This window comes from Euprymna scolopes, chromosome 20 (genome assembly GCF_053919585.1).
Source record: "Euprymna scolopes isolate OS-2025 chromosome 20, ASM5391958v1, whole genome shotgun sequence".
NCBI classification, from domain to species: Eukaryota; Metazoa; Mollusca; class Cephalopoda; order Sepiida; family Sepiolidae; genus Euprymna; species Euprymna scolopes.
This window is the reverse complement of record NC_136501.1, coordinates 33044570-33069685: the sequence shown is the minus strand read 5'-3', so window position 1 is coordinate 33069685 and position 25116 is coordinate 33044570. Positions and strand designations below refer to the sequence as shown.

General features: G+C 28.9%; 1 protein-coding gene across 4 annotated transcripts in view; it reads right to left on the bottom strand.

The window, feature by feature from the left end:
• Positions 1-25116, bottom strand: part of LOC145241388 (uncharacterized) — a 166066-nt gene that overhangs the window by 90318 nt on the left and 50632 nt on the right. Inside the window, exon 1 of one of the 4 annotated variants that reach the window (XM_080104312.1) lies at positions 19792-19941. The exons of 2 other annotated variants lie outside the window; for them this stretch is intronic. The gene's annotated coding sequence lies outside the window, so the exon portion shown is untranslated. Of the gene's footprint in view, positions 1-12137; positions 12416-19791; positions 19942-25116 lie in introns of those variants that run through there. One more of the 4 variants, XM_080104311.1, reaches the window with a different exon arrangement.

Below are 25116 nucleotides of genomic sequence, written 5' to 3'. Positions count from 1 at the left end.
TGCAAGCACAATAAAGAAAAAAGAAAAACAGCTTACAATTTAATTCCTGAGCACGTCAATTGCTATTGAGGTATTTTACAAAAAATTATTAAAAGTCAATAGTTTTACTTATTTTCTGAACAAGACTGAAAATAAGAATGAGTGGGTAGTGGTTATACTTAGGATTACAACAGCTTTTCATTAACATATAATAAACATAAAGTTAGAACATAGGCAAAGGAAAGTTCACACACACATGCATTAAAATAACAAATGTGGCTGAATGTAACACTTTACTGCAGTTTCATTGGTTTTTCAATGACCAGGACTCTATAATAAATCCTTAACATCTCTTTTCATTCAAATTCCTTTATTCAAATAGAAAAAGACGTTTCTGAATTTATTAAACAAAATTCTGGTGATCAGTAATCCTGTGAAACTGCAGTAAAGCATTAAGTCATATTTTGTTTGTTTTGCTTTTCTTTTTTTAATATTATTATAAAGTTCTATTTGAAAGGATAGTCGGCTTTTTTGTGCACAGAATCTGCTGTCTTGATTACAATTTAGAGAATTAGATTATATATATATATATATATATATATATATATATATATATATATATATATATATATATATGCAAGGATGGCTTTAGACATAGACAAAAGGTAAAATGCTATGGCATGCATGTTGCCATAGAAAAAAAAATGCCATGTCAAAATCAATTTTTGTTGTCTTGATAAAGACAGCAAAGGGAGAAAATTTACACATTTTTTTTTTCATTGCAAAATTGTTTTCGTATCCAAAACATTTCAGCATGGAAACCTAAAAATCTATTTGCTACATAGAACTTATGCACATACATTTCGTTTTTAAAAATGCAACATTTCAATTATGTCTATCCTAACACAATATTAACTACTCAAGAATAATTTCAGAACTATAAAAATTGTTAACTTAATAAAAATTGTTACATTTATCCAAATTGTTAAATTTATAAAAAAAAGAAAAAAAAAGAAACAAAGAAGCATGCATGGTCCCCCGTGAGTGTACAGTGAACAAGGCATAAAAAAAAATGACTAAGTTCAGCATTTGCCACCACCCCACCATTTAGCTCAAAAAGTCCCCAGGAAACATTAAATCCTGGTGAAAATTAACAAACGGTGCAGTTTTAGGCCTTAGCATATGCAAATTTGAGTTCTGCACCATGCAATAAAAAGAAACGATAAAGTACATCATTTGCACCCCTTCCCCATTTAGCTCAAAAAGTCCCCAATTCTTTTACATATTTAAATTTTGAGTTTTCGGAGTTTTCCCGGAAAATCCGCTCCGTTACGTTTTTTTGCTCATCTCATGTTTAATATTTGTACAGAATTTTAAAAACTACCAAGACATAGTTATTGAGAAAAATGCAGACGGACGAACAGACAAGGGTGAATTGTCGGAGGAGGGGGGGGGGGGAAATTCTTTTCTGTTTTTAATTAATCAAAATTTTTAGTTTAAAGCTTTTATATATATATATATATATATTATTCCCTATGTATGTGTGCATATATGTAACGGAAACAAGTAAGCAGATCATTGGCAAATGACCAGATCATTCGTTATAGAAAAGATTGACCGTGAATGCTGGCTAAAGTATAGTTGTATCCAATTTACACAGCACTACAAGGACTCTCACCAACAACACCAATTGACCCCGAGAAAAACATATGCGAAATGCCTGGATTAGTATTAAAAGTGGATGTTAGGTTTTCCTTCTTTAAGATAGATCCCTTTACGAAAAAGTTGAAGCAGTCTAATTTGCAAAATCTATTCGTCTAAAATTAACTTCAGGACAGACACTAAATAAAAAAAAAAAAACTAATTGGTGGCAACAGATGACAATGAAAAAAAAATGCCAAGTGAAGCTGTTATGTGTGAATTTCTGTACATGTATGCTGTGCACTACAATCTCATGTTTTTTCACATTCAAAAATGTAGACCATAGACTTTCTAACCAGTTAAAAACGGACAAAAGTTATATCCCGTTTACTAAGAATTAGTGCTTTATGCCAACTTAATAGTTTTGTATGGTTAAATCTGTGCTCATTAAATACTAATCCATATTAATCCCTAAATATGCATCAGACACCATAATACTTAGTTCGGTGGACCTTATTATAACAAAGGTCCATACAAAATTTCAGTCAGATTAGCCTAGTAGTTGCCAAATGGTCATCCGTCTGGCACTAAACAAGCTTAAATATAGCTTAACTTCAGTGATTTAACAAGAAAAAGTGCATTCTTGTATTAGTTTATTGTTCAGGTGTCCAGGAAATAATTGCTAAAAAAAAAACAATAACAAAAAAAACGACGTTTCATAATGATCATGTTTTTATATTTGTTTTTTACATGTTTTTCATATCTAACAATCGTTCCTAATTCGTGACATAAAAAAATGAAAGAAATATTCAAATTGTTATATAGATTTATTTCTGTCACAACTTGCATAAGTCATCAGGGTGTATCTGATGTACTGTGTGCACACCTAGATTATGATCAACATAATTTATTTCGGTTTTCTTCACCATGGACAACAATTAACATAAGATGTATACAAATCTTACTAACGTCATTGTTCGAAGTAACAGAATTCTCTAGTACAAATGTATTCTTTATTGTAAAAATATAGAATACACACAAAGAACTTAGATAAATTGTGAAATCTCTGGAAAAAAAAAAATTGGTAAAACTGCAACCTTTATGAAGTGTCTATTTCTATCAACACTATATACACATAGAATCATTTGGAATTTTAAGCCAGAAATTTACTTTCAGCTAATACTGCAGAAAATACTTCTCTATGTGCTGTTTAATTGTACTATCCACTCTTAAACAAATAATAAATGTAGTTTATTTTAACACTTCTTATAAAGCCCTGTCTGAAAGAACATTGAGCCCTTTGTGTAAGGTCTGTCCTGTTGTTTTGATTTGGTTGTATAATTTTAAGTAGATTTTTACACGATGTACATACACACACATACATCTGTATACAAATATGCATATAGAAAGAAGAAATATGTTCTGTTAAACAGATGAAAGAAATATAAAATTTACATATATATATATATATATATATATATATATATATATATATATATATATATTGTGGAATCACCTTAAAACTAGACTTCTTGCTTATTTTATAAAGAACACTAAGTGAGCTTTTGTTTTTAACATAATTTGTTCAAAATAAATCTAGATATGTCAAGATATTTTGTAGCTAAAAAAGTATCAGACAAAAAAAAAACCTCTTATTTATTAGGTCAAGTTGTTTAGTTACAAAGAAAAACCACAAAAACAAAGAAAATAATGACAGGTTAAGGCATGACTCCAAAATATTTTGAATAAATAATCAACTTAAAAGACTAGTCCAAGGAAGGTTTAGAAATATATTTTAAATGAAATTTACAAAAATGTTACAAATTCAAGTGGTAGTCACACACACACACACACACACACACACACACACACACACACACGATTGTGAGTAAAAGGGTGGTTAGAATTCTAAAAAGGTCTAAAACAAAACAGAAAAATCATGAGATTGCAAATTTAAAAACAATAATATATCTGAGAAATTAATAGTCATTAACATATGTTATAAACTGTACTCAATTCATTCCATTAATTATTTTAAATCCTCTCATATTCGTTATCCTACAACTGACAATCTATTAATCACATTAAATTTTATCCTCAGGCGACTTTTAGCTTTGATAAATGGTACCTCATTGGTAAATAAAATATTTTAATTATAAAATATACTACCATCTGAGTTACACACAATATTCCAAGGTAGCATGCACACGCACACACACATATATATATATATCAAGCATATTCCGGTGAATAATATATACATTATATAATTAGTTGATACTTAAAAAAATAAATAAATAATAACAACAACAACAACAAATCAAACAAAGGCAAATAATCTTTTTCCCCAAGGGTCATATTTACCTTGGCATTTGACAAACTTATAAATGTTCGAATTTGTAATGGAAGATCAGCATATCAAATAGACAGAGAATGTCGTATTTTATGAAATATATTTAAAAGAAAAGAAAAAAGAAAGAAAAGAGAAGAATTCTAGCTACATAGAGAGGGGTCATCTTAATCCAACATGGGTAAATGCTGCTTTTTAAAGAAATACATACACATACATACATACATACGGTATAAAAAAAAGAAAAATACAGCCAATATAAATAATTATTTTTCCTAAATAAAATAAAAATATGATTAACCATTGTTTAAATTTTGAAAAATAAATAACCTTTTTCCATTATAATATAAAAAAAAACGTATAAAATTTCAATAGAATCTGTAAATGTCTGTCTTGCACAACACTAATGAAAATACATCTACAGTTTTAAGCAAAAATCAAAACCATTTTACCATTGAATTAGTTCAGTGATTTAATTATTTTTACAATCCCATATCTTATTACGATTCTTTAAAAGATTTGATTCAGTCTTAATAAAAAAGATTCTTAATGCTTTCTTTTCACCTTCATTAAAAACGGGCTAAGATTACTAATCTGCAACTATCTTGATAAACTTGTTTCTTTTAAGTTTTCTGAAAGTAGACACAAGGCAAGCAACAGACAATGGTCTATAAACTTTTCTCCAATATGGAACACTCTACTCTTATAAATATTACTAAGATGACTACTATATGGACTATTCAGAAAATCCAGAAAAGAAAAAAAAACATAAAAAAAGAAAAAAATTGCCTTAATGAAAAAATCTTAATCTTTAACGAGTGTTCATTACACTAGATGATAATTAACTTTAAAGCAATTATTTATGATTCATTGTTAAGCTGGGGGGGGGGGTTTATATAATAGGAAATATAGTCTTGGGAACTAGAACAAAGCTAAATAAAATATAGGTTTATAATAGAATTAAAACTGTTTTATTATTAAAATTAAATAATTAGATAAATTGATTTTAATTAATTTACAGAGATAGTTTTGTTGTATCACAGTTTTTCAATGTAGTTAGTCAGGCAAATGCTTAAAATCGAGTTTAAAATTCTACCATCTCTTTCATATATTAAAACATGCACACACGCATATGTGTGTGTGTGTGTGTAAATCAAGATATATATACATATATATACTGTGATTTTGTTCAGTACGAACAAAGACAACAGTTACCGATTTAATAAAGCATGATATTTATTAGAAATGTTACAGAAGATCTGATACAAATGCGTGTATATATATATATATATATATATGTATATATATATATATATATATATATATATATATATATATATATATATATATATACACACACCCACAAAACGAGAAATAGAAAGAACACACACAGTATGTAAATTTTATTAAAATACTTTACTAAAATAAATTTGGTAGATAAAAATGTGATTAAGATTTATGTGCCTCAAATTGTAAAACGTGGTCTATTGAATAAAAATTTTAAGTAAAACAAATTATATATATATATATATATATGCACACACATTAAAAATGTTGCTTTTCTATTAAAACGCTTTTATGGGGAAAATATAAAGAAAGAAAACCTGCTTGTAATAAGCAATACAGGAGTTTAAATGAGATGGGATATTCATCAATGGATAAATGCTACTGTGTGTAATGTGAGAAATTTTGCCTCTTGAGTTATACTGACGTTGTGTGAAGGAAAGTAGGTCATCATCCATAGCATGCTACAACAAAATGGCCGCCGCTTAAAGGTTAGGGAAAACCAAAGAAAGTTATTAACACTTTCATGTTCAACAAACAACCTATCAAAAATTGCAAGAAAAAGACACCAATACGCTTCATAGATATTGCCTTGTTTACAACATAAATAATTAGTCAAATTAGTTATAGATTTCATAGATTTAAACCAATTAAAAAAAAAAGTAAAAATGGTATTGAACTCTTTTTCTCTTAATCAGAAAATTTCATCATTTAGTTTATATTTCAGAAAGATTGATTGAAATCACGTTTTAAAACATGTGTGTACTATATATATATATATATATATATATATATATATATATATATATGACCAATGTTTATTTGAATCTGATTGTCTCGTTTTTCCTTGTCCTTCTGACTGAATTTACAATGTGAATATAAATTTTAAAGCTATTTTGTTATATATATATATATATATATATATATATATATATATACACACACACACACACACACACACAGATTAAACATCAAATGTCTCTATTAGCTCATATCGCTAGCATTTTAGCAGCAAGATGTTCCACACAGACAAGTTATGTGCATCCATTTCTTAATAATGAAAATATATCTTTAAAAGTATACCCAGAAGGTGGTCTCAAGACCAAAATGTGAGTTATTAGCCAATAAATATCTTTTATTTTTTCTAATTAGTTTCTGTGCATGTGCATATATATACATATATATATATCCTAATGTGTCAAATTATTTATGACATTTTTCTATATTTTCTATATATGCAATTAACGTAGAAATTAATTCTTAAATGGAAATAGATTGACAAGATTATACTTGTAAAATCCATTTTCTTTTGTAATCACTAGGATATATGCTCATTAATTTATTATAGTATGTATCAGAAGTTGTCACATAAGATTGAAAACTCAGAGGCTTGTAGTTATCACTTTCCTGGGCTGATAAGAAACATTCCTGCATAAATTAATTGTCAAAAGTAAAGAACCAATCAATTTTGAAACTCTTTTCTGAAATGTAAAATACCAAATAGATGATCATATTAATCATTTTAGAAAAAAAACAACAACAATGTTTTTTAATACAATGTAAAGGCATTTGAAACTTATGGTAATCATTAATTCTTGACTTTGTCGGATATTGTTATATCGTGTTAGGATATATAGGATTTTAATTTATAATCTCTTTTGAAAAAGAGTTCGAATTGTAATAGATTGATTCAGATTACCATCATGGTCAGAAGTTTTAAAAAGAATCAGAGATGGACTCATAAAAATGTAAGGAATCCGAGTTTGATTTTTAATTGATGAGCAATCAACAGACAATCTGGATATTGGAAGACTTTAAAATAAGGAGCCAAAGTCAAAATTTTGAAATCAGACTCCACAACACTGGTTAGAGATTTTTGTCATCTCAAATTATTTTTCCATTTTCTACTTTTTGCAAAAGTGTAGGGGGGGTCGTTTTGAATAGATTTAAATATATATTGTTGATATCATTTCCTACAAAACTTGAAAAGTTCAAATAATTTAAAGATAATTTACAGCATTTCTTAAAATATTGCAATTAATAATTTGCTTCCAAGTTTTTTTTTTTATTATTTAATCAGTTTTGTATTTATTTCTACTTTTTGCTTAACATAAAATATTTTAAAGCATTTAAGTTATATTGAGATGAATCATATAAAAATTTGTCTTAAATGTTTTTCAATTTTGAATCATTTATCAAGAAAAATAATTTCATTTTTTTTTTTTTTTGAACAAGAGAAATAAAAATATTTTCTTGCCTAATGTCTTTTTTTTGTGTGAAAATTCCAAAAGGAACATTTGTTTTTAAATATATTTGATTTGTAACAGTGATAACATTTTATACTGTGATTGACAAAGATTAAGTCTATTAAATTGATTTGGTCAAAATGTATTAAATATCAATCAGGTCAACTTGACCTTTTTGCAAATTCAATATTTCAATATCATTTTTGGGGACTTTCTTACAAAATGTAATTTTTTTTTTTTAATTTTATTGTGACACTTAAGTTTTTATGTATAAAAATTACTTAACATTGTTATTGTTACCTGCACCAACTTTCAAATAAAACAAGGAACCAGTTCAATAAAAAGATTTTGAAGGGATTTTTTTTTAAGAATTTCTTTGAAATTATGTGCACTGTTTCTACTATGTTTCTTTCGCATTTTTGTTCCAATCGTTTGATTCAACTAATGAAAAAAATAAAAACACATATATATAGCGCAGACCGTTCAACATTGCTCGGTTATAGAATGTGCTGTAATATATGTTAATTTATGCAGATTTCATATTGATTATTATTGAGCCAATAACTCCCTACTGATTATTATATTGTACCCAATATACAATAGTGCCCTCCCTGATATAGCCTAGTCATAAAATATGCTTAAATATATTTTAATTTATGCAAATTTCAAATAATTTATGATACAGCCAATACTCTATTGATTATTACATTGCATCAAACATATAGTACTGAGCTCAAAAGTTAACAAAAAAAAAAATTGACTTGGGTGCCATTAGCTAGAATTGAAACGAAACCATTTAGCACACCTACTTTGGTCATTATCGTTTGAACTATCATTAAATGAATAAGAAATTGAACCGACTTTAATGTATAAATGTATATTTGCACATGTGTACAAGAGCATTTTAAGTTGGCATACACCTGCCAAGTTCCAATGTTTTATCAATTTTGATCCTTTAGCAGCTATTTTTACCAGCTAAAGACTAAATCGAATTTGCTCCAAAGATCCAAATCCCCTATCTATCAAATTTCAAGTCTGTAGACCAAAAATTGACAGAAGAGTTTGTGTTCCTCAGACAAACAAACAAGTTTTCCAACAAAGGAATTAGGACATTTTTTTTAAATATAGTTAAAAAAAACAAAAAAAAACTTCAAAGGCTAATATCTCTCTCTCTCTCTATATATATATATATATATATATATATATATATATATATATATTCGATATATATATATATATATCGAATATATAAGTATGTAAGTTAAACTCCTAAATATTCTATTAGATAAAACCCTTAAATGGGTTTGTAAATTCAGTTTTACTATTATTCCTACATAGTTTATTCTTAAAAGTTTCTTCACACATTTTTAACTGAAGTAATTTATAAAAACATAATTACTTTGTTTAAAAAAAAAAAGACAAATCTAATTATGTGGTAGTTTTAGAGTTTTTTTGGGTTTTGATTTTTACATTTTCCTAGGAAATAATTTCCAGTATGTGAAGAGATATTAAAATATTTAGAAATCTCAATTATTTTAATTCAAATCTATTCCCCTTCTCATATCTAGTAATTATTCTAACCTACTATGTTGGTGCAAAAAAAAATGTTTTTATATATAGCTGAACGTCAGAAAGCGACATTATTTTTGCACCAACCTAATAGTTTTAGAACTAAGCTGTTTTCTTCATTTTTAATCATTATTCGTTGCCCATCTTCTGATTATAATATTATATCCCAATTCCAATATCTTGTTACTGTTAACTTGAATACAATATATGAACTTGTATTATATTAAGAGATTTTATTCCTTTTATCAGTTCATACATTTTTCTTTGTACATTTTGATATTATATTCCAATACAGGCGCAGTGATAATCCCACTATTTCACATCCAGATAGAAAATGTCACAGTGGAATCAACCCAACCTTTTTCCATATACTTATATAAAAATCAATAAAAATGACAAAATTATTTTATCAGATTAAGATCATTAACTGAAATATAAAAGTATTCATTCATCTCTTTCTTGCTAACTGTTATATCTTTGCTCCTCTCCAACCAAGGAATACAATAGATAAATTAAATGAGAGATTAGAAATATGATATAAATTTTGTAATGACTTTATTTTTTGTGTAAGGTTTTCTACAAATTAATAACAGATTTACTTTACTCTTCGTTTTTACAATTCTGATGAAAATGTAAATTGTACCCAAATACCAGATCTATAGAATAAAGCCTTTTTCACATAAGATTTCATGGTTAATATTCATACCCTTGCTGTCGGATATTTCTCCCCATAATATATTATAATTTTATTTTTTTATTTTTTCTGGAAATCATTCCAGACAAGGCATGAAGCCACTTGACATAAGGAACTAGAAAATAATAATAATACTTCAAGATCAAAAGCTAGCCAATGATAAGTGGTAAACAGATGCCAACCCCAAAAAACAGCAATTCTTTCCCCTTTGTCAGAAACATTGCTTCTCGAATATGAAAACTAAAGACAAACTAAAGGAGTTAACGAACCTGCCAAAAATAAACTCATGGTCCACTTTTTATTCCCCTTAAATTATCCATAGACACATGTCTCATCATTTATAGGTCATCAACATTAGTTATCTACAAACATGCTTTGTCATTTCTATAACTCATCAGTGTGGCTAAACCTAGCAATGTGTGTGTGTGTGTGTGTATATATATATATATATATATATATATATATATATATATGATAGTGCATGTATTTATTCTTGTATTTATTTCAACAATGCTCAATACACAAATAGAGGTTAGTATGCAAGCACATTTATGGAAAGCTATACAGAAATTTGCATATTTCACTACAGTAGGAGTTCATCAGGCTGTGCAATGATTACTATGTTCCTTCCCCTTTTATAAGTTACCTGGGTTTATCTTTATTACTACCCCTATGTAATAAAGTGCTTAGTTTATTGCCTTACCATGGACATACAACCCCTACACCTCCTTAAAAAACAAGAATGTTATTTGCACATCCTGATGAACTCTTACAGGAATGAAGAAAATGTTTGTGCAACTATTAATAAACATATTTTCACACAACTACACTTTGTATGTTTCAATTGTCATGATTATAAGCATTAGAGCAAGAGAGTTCTCTTTAACTACGATTGGTTAAGCCCAAAGACCAGTCTTTGCAAACTGTGCCAAGATGGAAACCCCAAATATACATATGTGCATATTATATGTCTATGTATACTATATTAATTTGAAATGTTGGCTACATTTTTAGGTAAAATATAAATTAAAAAAAAAAAAAAAAAGAGGTGGGGGGGGAGTATCTTAAATCTTGATAATCACTCATTTCTGAAATAGATAAATAAAATGTGCTTTGGATAACTGAAGACAAAGCGACACACTAGAAATTGGCTAACATGAGTAATATAATTTTGTTAAGAAAACATCTGAAAAAATAATGAGATATAAACCACATATAATTCATTACACAAGGAAAGAAATATAAAATATTTTCGGGTCTATATTATCATCATGTAAAAATTCAGTTTGATTTAAAAATACATATTTGAACTCGTAAAAAAAAAATCATGAATAAAATATTTGGGGTACATGGTATGGAAATTTTGGTATGGACATTGGATTGTGCACCCTGAGTGCACAGAAGTCCCAGCGAACCATTGTGTTGACTTGTGGTTTAAAAAAATGGGCATGCACACATGTGTGTATACAGATATTATTTTAAGAAACACTATATTTTAGTTTGATTGCCCATCGATACCTGCGGTTTCACGGAAACACTGGAATTACATTGATTAAAAATTAGATTTCTTTGATATCTTTAGCAGAGTTTCCTTGAAACCGAAGGTATCAACTGACATATTAAACATATGCATTGTGTTTTTATTATTAAAATTTTATGCTTTTACACACGTAATTGAGAGTTTTGGTCATTTCTCCTATACTAAAAGTAGAACATTATTGCAATATATATATATATATATATATATATATATATATATATATACACACACACACACACATACACACACACATTAAAATATTCCAAGTAGTCTCTGAAACGATCTTACGCCAGATCATTGTTGACCAGAATTCTAGGAACACCACCAATAAATAAATAATGCTGAAAACTGTACCTCTATTCATTCACGCCATATATATATATATATATATATATATATATATATATATATATATATATATATATAAAACAGAGATTGTGTTTCAGTAATTACTTAAACAATGCTCAATATCTCCAGAGCTTAGTAGTAGTAATAATAGCGGTATAAAATTATACTTATATAGCAACTGTCAGCTTAACTAAACAGAAACATTTGCGTTCCATTTTAACGAAGGAATTCGTCAGGCCAACTAAGTTCGTGTGTGTGTGTGTGTGTGTGTGTGTGTGTGTGTGTGTGTGTGTGTGTGTGTGTGTGTGTGTCACATGCTTTTTACTAATTATTGGGAGAGTAAACAAAAAAAAAACCCGCTTCTGAGCGCAAACAAACTAACAAAGTATCGGAAGAGGAGTAATAATAAAAAGTAAAAGTAAAAAAATAAAAATGATTTAAAAAAAACGAAAAATCTAAAAATGGACGTGAGATTAAATGATTTACCAAATGTGATTAAAAAAGTTGATTTTTTTTTTAGATCAAGTCATATTTTAAGTTAAAATAAAAAGTGTTCGCTTTGTTATTGTTGTATATGTTGCATGGACGGTGGATCGTGAAAGACGTGTTGTTGTTGTTGTTGCTGTGTGGGATCCTGTGTTCAGCACGAGATTTGATTCTATATCTGAACAAGCCAAAAACGCTGGTTAGGTTTACTTGAGTGTTCTTGTCACCACGCTGTTCAATAAGCAAGTGCCCGTGGAGAGAGAGAAAGACAGAAAGAAGGGAAGGCTACGATTGGTGAATAATCACAACATCGACGAAACTGAACGAGGGAGGCTGTCAAGCTGTTGGAACAGCCAATAGGCAAGAACACACGCACACACAATACGAAACGTAAATGTGTAGAGATATAAGACTATATGTATATATACATCTATATAATACAATATTTGCATACACACCAAGACCGACAGAACAGAAAAGGAGGCAGGATTATGTATATAATGCTTCAAAGGGGTCGAGCTTAACAGTTATTTATTAGTGTAATAAAGCTCTATACAAAATGATTTGGAGCACTTTGTGTGAGCAAGGTGTTCGTTGGGCTCTGTTCAACTTAACACAGGTTTTATTAGTTTGTTATAGTTCTACTTTATTGAGCAATTTTTTTAAAACGTATTCATGATACATTTTAATACACACACACACACACACACATATATATATATATATATATATATATATATATATATATATATATATATATATATATAACTTATAAAAGATCGCGATCATGGAAAAATGCTACAAACATCTATTTGGACATTAAAAGTATATTATGTTGTTGTTTTAGTTAAATATTACTAAATAACAAATCATTTTCATTAAAATCCAGTTAGTATAATCCATTGAAAATTGAGAAAAACGCGCTTGAAAGTGTAAACGTTGTGTGAAGAAGCCGAAGCAAAACAAAATGGCCACCGAATTTTGCCTGACGTAGTGCTTATTTAACAAATTTTAACTTAAATGTTTTCTCATTTAATAACATAAAGCAATAATTAACGAAAGCAACAACATAAAACTACTTTTAATGCCTAAACAAGTTGTTTTGTTTTTTTCTCGTGGTTGCACTGTTAATGGATAACCGTGATATTTGTAACTTGCGATTTATATATATATATATATATATATATATATATATATATACACACACACACACACACATATCCGAGCTGAAACTGTTTGATAGTTAAGAACTGGTATCTGTGGATTGTAGATTGGCTCGGGGGGGGGGGCTGCATAGACAGAAATCTCATCTTGTCGTTATAAGCCAAACAACCCACAAATAATATATATTGGAGTTGGTGCTCTCGCTGCGTTTAGCTACACTGATGAATCTTAAAAAAAAACGATGCCGTTGTTAACGAGTTTATAAAAATCATTGTGTAATCTGCCATCAAGCAAACAAAAAAACTTGTACATGCTAACGTAAAGGTCAACGCCACGCCACAATAATTTCTAATCTTGCAAGTGTAATTTTTAATAAGGCATTTGTTTTTAGAAATAGTACGAACGACATTCTCAAAGCACAAACACCATTGAATTGAAGCGAATCTTTTAAAAGAAGAAATATATAATTTTTTTCTCCATTTACTATTTAATAGAAAATATTAGGTGCTTCTAAAGAGAACTAATAACGGTTCGAATGTTTGCAATTGCGAAACAAACCGGAAATGGTCGAAGCAATTTACGATTTGCAAACGAAAAATGAATATATAAAAAGGCAGACGGCACTAAAAGTATATACAACTGCAAACAGAAATGCACCCTTTTAAGTTGGTTGGACTTAAAAAAAAAAAAAAAAAAAAAAAAAAAAGGGGGATAAATAGTCAGATTAGGTCCACCTCCACAATTTTCTTTTAAATGACGACTTTTAAAAGTTTTCGACTATGCTGAATTCGAAAATCGCATTGAAATTTTGCAGAAATAAGTAGTTATCGAGATATAAAAAGTTGTATTATGCATTGTATTCTTTGGCGGCCATCTTTTTACGCGTGCGCCATAAACAAATCTACTCATCTATGACGTACACTGCACGCGCGTAAAAAAGATGGCCGCCAAAGAATACAATGCATAATACTTTTTATATCTCGATAACTATTTATTTTTGCAAAATTTCAATGCGATTTTCGTATTCAGCATAGTCGAAAACCTATAAAAGTTGTCATTTAAAAGAAAATTGTGGAGGTGGACCTAATCTAAAAAAATACAAAAAAAAAAAATCTCTCCAGAAGTTGAAAAAAATATCTAAAAAGAAACAAGAGATAAAGTTGATTCACTAAGTGATTTAAAAGAAAAAAAATTATTAAATTCATTTTTGAGCAGGGAGGGGGGGTGTAATTAACCCTCATCTTAAGTCATGGAAAAGATGAAAAGTGGATCCTTTTACTATAGGTATTAATTGACTGTTCGGCAACGGCTGGGGGATCTCTAATCTGTTCCAGAAACAGCAATTAGAAACATTCGGGCTGATATGGATCCCATCTTCAAATTTCTTGATATAAAACAAAATCCTTCAAGCATATAGTTGGAAATTAAATTCAAAGGAAAAGAAACAACTGCCTCCTTTTATTCGAGTGAAATCCTCGACTCTATAAATATATGCATCAGAAAAAGTTAGCAAGTAAAATAGGAAGCTTTTCCTAGCCCACGAACGAAACCATTTCAAGTAGTGAGGAGAGTCAGTTTTTGTTTGTTTATGTCATCCAGGAAAAAATAATTTGTATATGAAAAATTTATTTATTAGCATAATTTACACTGGAAAAACAATCCCCCCCCCCACCTCATCCCGCCACTTTTTGACAGAGGGTGCACACAATAGTACGTTTTACTAAAATCGTAATAATGGCTAAGCTTGTAGAAGACTGTCAAAAAAAAAAAAAATAAGATTCTTTTTTAAATTAAGTTTCGGGTTTGAGTTACTATACACAGATTCGAAAAAGTTGTCAAAAAAAAAATATATATATATATAACAAATAAATGTTACCAAGATGAGTTACTTTTCTACCTAACTGGACAATTTTTAGTGTTTTTATTTAATGTAACATGTTTATTCAGCTCGTAAAACATACAGCGTTTACCGATGTATTGGAAAATTTAAAATGGCGCCCGACTCTCTATTGAACACGGTAAGTTTGGGAAAATGAGTTAAAAATAAAAGACTACACAAAATACTGTTATAAACCCACTCAATATATGTTACTGTGACAGACTGACATATATTCGGTGGGTTTTTAACAGCATTTTGTATAGTTTTTATCTTTAACTCATTTTCTTAAACTTACCGTGTTCAATAGAGAGTCGGTCGCCATTTTAAATTTTCCAATAAACGGTAAACGCTATATATTTTTCAAGGTGAATAAACATGTTACATTAAATAAAAACACTAAAAAAATATAGCTAGGTAGAAAAGTAACTTATCTTGCCTTTGATAACATTTATTTGTTATATCTTTGTTTTTTATAGCATTTTCGAATCTATGTGTATAGTAATACAAACCCAAAAAATGTAATTATTAGCATAATTAACACTGGAAAAACAATCTTCCCCACCCCGCCACTTTTTAACAGAGGGTGCACACAATAGTATGTTTTGCTAAAATCGTAATAATGGCTAAGCTTGTAGAAGACCGTCAAGAAAAAATAAAATAAGATTCTTTTTAAATTAATTTTCTTGAAAACGTGGTGCTGCTTTTTCTCAACTTCTAACAGAAATATTCGCCATTTTTTTTTTCTTCTTTTTGGTTATAGTCAACAAACGTCTTAATTTTCTGGGAGCGCAACCGGAAGCGGTGACAAGGCAAATCAGTTTATTCACTTTTTTTTATTCGGTATTTGTATTTTGAAACAATTTATTGAAATAAAATATAAAAAATGACATTATTGAAAAGTATACAATAAAAAAATAGCAAAATTAAATTTATACAGATAAAAAACACAATTAGTCTTTATTTGCACTTTTAATAGAAAAATTTTTAAAAGTTTTTATTTTAATTAAAATTTTATAAGAAATATCTATTCATGAAATTATAAAAAATAAGATTTTATTTAAAATTTCATAAATATGTAATGAAATTGAAATCAAAATAACAAAATTTCAAACATAAAAAATATATCCCAAAAATATCAGTGTAACCCGGATATAAGAGACTTACCTTATCCCCCTCCACAGCTCTCTTATATCCGGGTTACCCTCTACATTAACACAGGCTCTGATTTGGGACTAAAGAAAATCTCTTATATCCGTTTTTCTTATATTTGGGTCTCTTATATCCGGGTTACACTGTACGTACATAAAGGGAGATAGAGACGTGAGCCTGATGAATCCTAGAGTAGATGAAACGCGGAATCTGTAGCTTAATTACGATATATATTTTATAACTTACTACCTAGCTCTACCTACGTATTGAGCACTGTTGAAGTAAATACTTAGTGATTAAATTAAGTAACCATATATATATATATATATATATACCTGCACAAGTTCTCCACAATTTTATTTTTTAATAGTTTGTATTATGTATGTATTTTATGATTGTTGAAAATATTTACATCAGAAGTTGTTGATCATTTTGTTGTACTTATCGGGTTGACCGTTTTGTATATTGACTAGCAGACCGTCCGGCATTGCCTAGTCATAAAAAAAAAAAACTAAATATGATATATTAATTTATGAAGATTTCGTATTGGTTATTATTATTAAAGAGCTAATTCTCTACTGATTATTATATTTATTGTACTCAATACAAGTGATTTCAGAAGTTTATATATATATATATATATATATATATATATATATATATATATATATATATATATATATTGGCTAAAACCCACATTGATTTTGTTCCACAAGTTCAAATCCCCTATATATCAAGTTTCAAGTCTGTAGACCAAAAATTGACAGAGTAGTTTGGTAAAGACCGTTCCACAAACACCCAAGGTCATTTTTATAATATATACATAGAAAGATGGTGCCAATAATTATTACTCCCCACACACCAAGGTCAAATGAAGAAAACAAGTGAAGTAGATAATGTATGACACATTCATTTTCTAAAGTTAAAGAGTTTTTGCTGGGATTGAAAATCAGTATTTTTTTCTTTTTTATCCGGACCCAAACACAAGACTTAGCAATCTAAACCCTTATTCTCGAATAACCTTCGGGCCTTGATAAGTGGTGAATCCCTTAAAAAAAGAAGAAAAAAGAAAACGATAGCAAGAAAAAGAAAAAAAGAAAAAGAATAATTCGAGGAGAACATCTTAGTATAGAAATGTAAACTGCAAAGTTACTTTTAACACTACATTATATTTCTATTGGTCTATCTGTCGGTTCGTTCTCCTTGGAAACTACTGGTCTGACCTGGCTAAAGATTTGTATGAACCTTTGTAATGAAAGGTGCAACGAACTAAATATTATGGTATCTGTTCGATGCACAGTTAGGGATTAATATTTAGTGCAACAACCATCAATTTTGTGTAAAGCACACATCTTAAATTAACGGTTTATAACTTTCGCTAGTTTTTAACGGCCTAAAATCTAGTAGATAGATAGTAGTTTTGCATTTTAGTCTGATGATCCCTATGGTGATGAAACGCGGAAGCTTAGTTTAATTGCTATAAATATATTTTCATAACTTACTCCTTCAGATAAGTTAGGATATTTTGATTAAAATATGTTTAATAAGCTAAAGTCCAACAGTCAACGTCTATGAACTACTTTGTACTAGTCAGTGGCATACAGAGGAGGAAAGAGAGAACGCATATAATGATATTCAAACTATCGCAGTTTCTCATATTTCTCAGTATAGACTTATACATGAATCTTTGACGAGTACAATCAAAGAGTTGGCCCCATGCATCGCCAGACTTTTGTCATGTAACCGATGACAGTAGAATTGTAGAAATTAAGAATTATCTAGAAATCAACCACTAGTCATTAGTCTCTCTCTCTCTCTCTCTCTCTCTCTAAGATGTTTTTTAACCTTTTTTTTTATTAATAAATCCAACACTGTCTATAAAGCTCCAACCCCTGCCCCACCACCGCAATGTTGCATCCGTGTGTCTGTTTTACAAATGCTCCAACGAACTTGCTGCACTTGTGCTTCCTCAATGTAAATACACCCGACAAACCAAACAATCAGCAAAATTACACCCCTTCATTGTAAAAGTGCTCAGGTGTCAGAAGGCTTTCTACTCTTTAATAGCTTCTTTCCTCATTTGAAATCACCTCCCTGTTCCCGGTTTCCCCAGACTGCACCAACAAGCAAAAATTTAAATGTAATATGAACAAGCATCTTGCTGCACAAATCCCTAGCTAGGATGACCCTATAAATCTGGCCCCTAATTCATAGTTAGACCCTTACGTTTCTGTGGTAGTGTGCCTTGTTTAGGTTGAATAAAAGTAAAAAATATAGTTCGCCAGTGTTCTGAAACGCTTTAACTATTTTTCTTTTGTTTATAATTAATTTTTCTTGGGGGGGGGGGGGCAAAATTTTTTAACATATATAAAAAGAGTTTAACGCTTTCACAATAAGTACCATACTGTAATACCAAAATAAACGCCAGCAAAATTTGTTTAAAATATTTCTTTTATAAATAAATGGAAAACGAAAATGTTGTCATATCATAAAAATCATGTAATAACTAAAAAAAAAAAAAAAAAAATTTTTTTTGAAATCGTACATATATAAATTTCAGCCCTTTATTCACTCAGTAAAATTCAGTAACGAGTTGAAAAACGACCACAAAATTAAATAATCAGGTTAATGAAACGGAAAGATAAACAATCATTTATTTACATAACTGATAAAAATCTACTGTTTAAAAAAAAAAAGGAAAAAAAACGTTAAACTGCACTTCTTTTTTCTTTACATTTATTTGCATATTTTTTTTCATTTATTTAAATTGTTGCATTGTATATTTTTTATAAACTTGCTTTTCATTTTTTTCAAATAACATTAGAAAACAATTTTAAAAAATTAATTACAAAAATATACAAGGCAACAATATATATATATTTCTAAGAAAACTAAAATTTGTTCAGAATCCCAATTTAATTTTGTGTGGTCGCCTTTCAGATGGTCTAAGTTTGTTTCATAAAATTATGATACAATCAGTTTAACAGTGAATTTATTGCTGTCTGACCTGTGGTTCTGTTCAGTTTTAGGAGGTTCTAATTTATTGCTAATCGCCTTAGACGCCCCTTCTGGTGAATTTCGACGGGGCTGCTCAGGCATTTTTGTAGGCCAAAATGCACTTAGCCTAGTACGCCGACTTCTTAAAATCACGCCTGACCTTGTATCTAACCTTCTGACAAGGAGGTAAATAATATGTTAGCAGATTTTACTGAGCCAAAATTAACAGCCATGGGGCTTGACCTATATAAGCATTTTTTTTTTTTTTTTTTTTTATCGTAGGAACATTCTGAAGACTGACAAAAATAAGCGAAATTTATTTTGAAGTATTTGTGATTTAATAAACTATACCGTAAAACACATTTTTTTTTTTAATCTGAGGGTTTTTTTAGGATCGTTTAAAAAAATTCCAATTTTCCAAAACAATAAATTACTGTTATAAAAAAGACATAGAAAAGTCCGTACTTATAGATAGAAGACTGTACAGAACGGGAAGGCAGACAATCTGCTGAACGTAAAGGTTTGAGACATTCTTTACGCTTTGTGCAGGCGAGAGAAACGCGAGCGAGAGAAATGGCGGCCATGTTGAATGTTTGTTCTCCTGCTATGTTATATACCGATCAGGCAATCATTACCGAGTCGAGACGGTTTTTCTATGGGCTTTCCTTTTTTTTGTAATTTTTATTAGACATTTTTATAGTATTGTAATTTTGATTAATATTTTTGAAAATGCATACATTTAACTTATTTATTATTTTAAAAAAATATATAAAACAAATTCTTTTACATTTATTCTAAAAATAAAATCTCTAATCGTATTATTTTTTGTTGGCCTGTGTCTATTGGTTCTTCGACTGTAATCATTCATTATCGAAAGAAAAGTAGGTTAAATTTTCTAAATTTCAAACATACGACGTATAGAGGGGGGGGGTATATTGTTAAAAATAAAAACAAAAATAAACATCAAGATATTAACAAAACTTATAATTTTCCAACTACAATTTAGATAATATTGTCACACTGTTAAACTGAAAAGGACACTTATAAAAGCCAAATATATGGCCTGAAATATTTAGCCGGTCAACTATATACGTTTATTGCTCTAGCAAACCTACTTCAGCCAAGCAGATGGAACAATTCTATTGTAATATTCATACTTGATTCATTTTCTGAATAACAAGAGGGGGGAATTACTAATGATAGGGGATTAATACTAAAAAAAAATTATTTTCAACCAAAATCTAATTTAAAATAGATTAAATTTTATCTAAATTTAGCCTTCATTGGATTAGTTATTTCAAAATAGTAAAATTAATTGTTTTTGTTATATATATATATATATATATATATATATATATATATATATATAATATATATATCAACTAAAAAAATAACGAAACGTTTCCCTGCAAAGATATATAAAACGAATGATCATTTTATTCAAATGACAATATTTTTTTTTTAATTTAATCACAAAATGCTTTAAAAAAATTTTTAAATAAATAAATAAAATGGACACTTCTGTAATAGAACAAAAATGGCGATGGTAGAAATATTGACAAAACATTGTGTAAATCTCAAGATTATTAAATTAATGTATTGATATGTGTAATAAAGTATCTCTTGAATTAAAATACTAATTATTATTATTAACAAAACAATAAACCCTAAAAGCCAGGCATTTTAGCATATTCAGCCAGCCAAATATACAGCATCTCTTAAAATTCAGATGAGAATAGCATTGACATGTACTTTCACAAGATAACAGTTTTAAAACAATTCAAATTTAGATGTAATTTTAAATATAAAAATAGCAAAACTAAAATAAAGATTGGCTTCATATTGCATTAAAATTAAATTTACAATTATAGAACATATTTTATTCAGTACTTTAGTTATCTATTAATTTGTTTTATTTTTTTCCTTGAACTGTCTGCCTTTTAAATTCTCTTCCTGCAAACCGTACCAACATCCAGAAATTTAAATGTAATGCCGCTGGCCGTTCTGCTTGTGCGATGATAAAACTTCTCAAATGCATTTGTGATGTTAAGCTGTATAAGGCTGTTTGGTCAAAATCAGAATGTTCCTTTTTTTTAATATTATTTTTTTTTTATTGTCGAATTTCAATGTTTATCGGAAGCATTAATATATATAAAACCTATATAAGAACACTCCCAGACACAAAATACATTTGTGTGAAATGAAAAAAAAAAAAATACATAAAATCAATCTGGCCGTTTTGGAAGTCCATAGGAAACGAAATCACAGACATACACAAAGTGACTTATAAGTAGCGATATAAAAAAAAAGTCTAATTTTTTTCTTTTAGATATTTGTATTATATTCTTATTCGTCATGTTTGGAAATGAATGTGCGCAGATGAGATCAAAAGTGTTTTTAAAAGTTTTTTTTAAATCACCCGATTATTCAAAACACTTGAAACATGTCTGAGATTTTAATTAAAAATACATGAACTGCTTTGTAAACATCCAAAATGTGTTTATTAAATCAACCAATTTTGAACATAATTTTACATAGTTTTATACTTTCCATAAAGACTATCTTTGTTAAATATGAATAAATTCACTTTTACATATTTATAACATTAGTGGGCGAGAACAACAGCAGAGTCCTCAAGAATAATAATAAAAATGTGAAAGTGCACTGGGGGACCATCCGAAGACGGGTCAATGTGCATTGGCTGTCGAACTTGCAAAGATTTATTCCGAAAGCCGTTTTTAACATGGGGAGGTTGGGGGTGTTTATTCCGAAAAGCATTATGTTATTTTCAATCTCCTCGTAATAAACTTCTTCGGGTGGTCCCCCAGTGCACTTTCACCTTAAAAAGAGTGAAATATTTATACCAGTTACAGAAGATCAACACAATATAGTTTGGATTTGAAACCGACGGTACCGATGTTGTCATGATCTTCTGTAATACATTTCAAGCTGGATAAAATAAAAATAATCTATCCATTTCTTAAAACCATTTTGCTTTTGTTATTCTATAACTGAAGAAAAGAAAAATTGCCATAAAGATGTCTTCGCAGTTATATCTATATATCCATCGTTCTCGTTTTTATGTAACAAACATTATTTCAATAATGCTATGCAGGAAAAATTAAATTTAGTTAAGAAATTAAAAATGCACATTCTTTTTAAGAAATCTTTTATGTAATCATAGTTAACTAGCGGGACCTGTGGAAATTCCACAGGGGACTCATTCATATGTAATATATTGATGTTGGCATTTTGTAAATGTTCAGTGTAAATGGAGACGCTCTGATATTGTAGCTTTTTTCTTAAAACTGCAAAAGTATTTATCTAAGCTAGCACGAACACCCGGCAAAACCCGGTCGTAAAGTACACTTAAATATGATATTTTAATTCTTGCGGATTTCGTATATTATATAGAGTTAATGTTCTATCGACTTTTATATATTATAAAGTTGCGATTTCAAAAATAAAAAAAATATATCCATAGTTCCTTCAGCCATAATCAAAACCGAAACCAAAACTTATGAAGAATTCTTGGTAAAATTATTTATAACAAGAAATGGAAGTACATAACAATTAAACGACCCGGATGTAGGCGTGAGACAGAAAACAACACACATGCTATCGTACTAATATATAGATTCAGTGCTTATAAAAACAGCCTTCATAAGTTACATATCGTAGATATAATAAAATACAGGTAAACCTGAAGATTATTAGGGAAACCGTTTCTATGGTTTTGAAATCATGTCTATATAAACAACCAAACCAGAGGAACAGAGTACGAATAAATATAGATCATTTGGTGATTTGGCCTTTCTTCTTTGGTGCAATGGAAGAGGTGCAAGTTTTTAAACGATGAAGGAATAAAAAAAGAATTTACAATAATTAATGTTTTTTTTTAAGTCGAGAGCAAAAAAAACATAAAATAAAACTGTAAAATCATGGAAAATAGCAAAAAAAAACTGATTGCGTTTTGAAAATTGCGACCTATTAAAAAAAAAAAAATTTTTTAATGGATTTTTATTTTACCTAGAGAGAACCAGAAAACAATCAAGTCCAAACAGAAAGCCTTTTCAAGAAATTATATAAATTTTCTTTCTTTAGAAAAAAATAATAAGATTACAAGATTTTTTTGCAGGGATTATTTTCGACGTAATATTTTGATAGAGACGTTTGAGAAAAATATAAAGGCTAATTTAAAAAAAAAAAAATCATATTTTAGGGAAAAATCGATCACCTATTAATCCGCCATTTTGAAAAGTTCCTACGCCCCCCCCCCCAACCATCACCGCAAAAAAAAAAAAAAAAAAAAAAAAGTAATTCATTAAAAAACACTTTTAGTAGAAACTAAAGGTCTCAAAGAATGCAAAACTATCTAAGTATTTTGTATAAAAATGAACAAAATAAAGTTAATAAATATTTGCTGGACAAGACAAACAATAAACATCGCTTGACTTTTTGATTGGCAATGTTTTTCTTTGCCGACATAAAAATAAAAACCGATGGTAATTTTATTTAAGATTTTTTTAATGATGACAAACAACTAGTCAATGGGATTGATGCTCTGATTTATTAAAAAGTACACAAATTCTTTTTGTAACTATTAGTTTAATAAATAAAATATAAGCACGAAAACGATCGGAAGAGAATGAAAAGCTCCAACAACAGTATTTTAATTGGACGTAGCAGCAGCAGTCAACAATGGCGGAGGAGAGATATAATGTCGATAGCGATGGAAGTGAATGAAATAAACAATGGGGAATTTTTAACATTAGCTTTCATCATAATATGAGTGTCATACAAGGTAGTGAAAGGGTGGGGTATGGCGTTGAAAGATTGGGGGTCAGGATCAACACTAAAGTGGTATGGACAGAATCCTAAGACTGCATAATGGGAGCCGATTTCCTCAGCTTCTGCAAAGACAAGCTTAGAGATGATTGTTTAATGTTTTCTCTACGGCAAAACTTTTTGGTACGTATACAGATCGACACCCCCATGGCTACGAATATTAGGCCGGTAAAATCCAGTAACGAGTTGTGACAACAGCCAAAAATAAACTTAAATTTATAGAATATAATAGAAAACAGTGTTACTTTTTATTTATTTATTTTTGTATATTGTTGCTATAAATTTGTTTTAATAATGAAGGAATAAAAAAAAGAATTTACAATAATTAATGAATATATATATATATATATATATATATATATATCAGTTTCGTGGAAATTTTTTTGACTGATGAACCATACGTTGAAACGGGAAAAAAAGAAGATATTTCAAATAATAGCAATAAGCTTCGTTTTCTGACAAAATAACACTGGAAAACAACAACAATAAAAAAAAAAAATACAAGGTAAATATACGAGTAAAAAAAATGTAAATAAATCGGCTTTTTTCGTTTAAGGAAAACGATTTTAATTCTATGTGATTGCATTTTGACTGTTATCGGACTTTATCAAGCTAATTTTGGCAGCCATAATATCTAAGTAAAGCTTTGGTAATGGGTTCTCCCCGAGCCAACTACATAAAAAATTAAATAAGTAGCTATGAAATAATAATCCATAACATGTAATATGAATTGTCCATTTTATAAAAGGAATCATTGAAATACCAAAATGCAGAAAGCAAAGTTACATTTTTTTTAAATAGACATTTCCAAAAATGATTATTTACATGTCTTTTCTAATTGCAAAATTAGACATGAGGTCCGTTCGATGTGGAGAATCCAACATCTCTAAAAAGAGATAACTCTGGATGAATACAAAATGTGCCGTAACTAGTAATAAACCA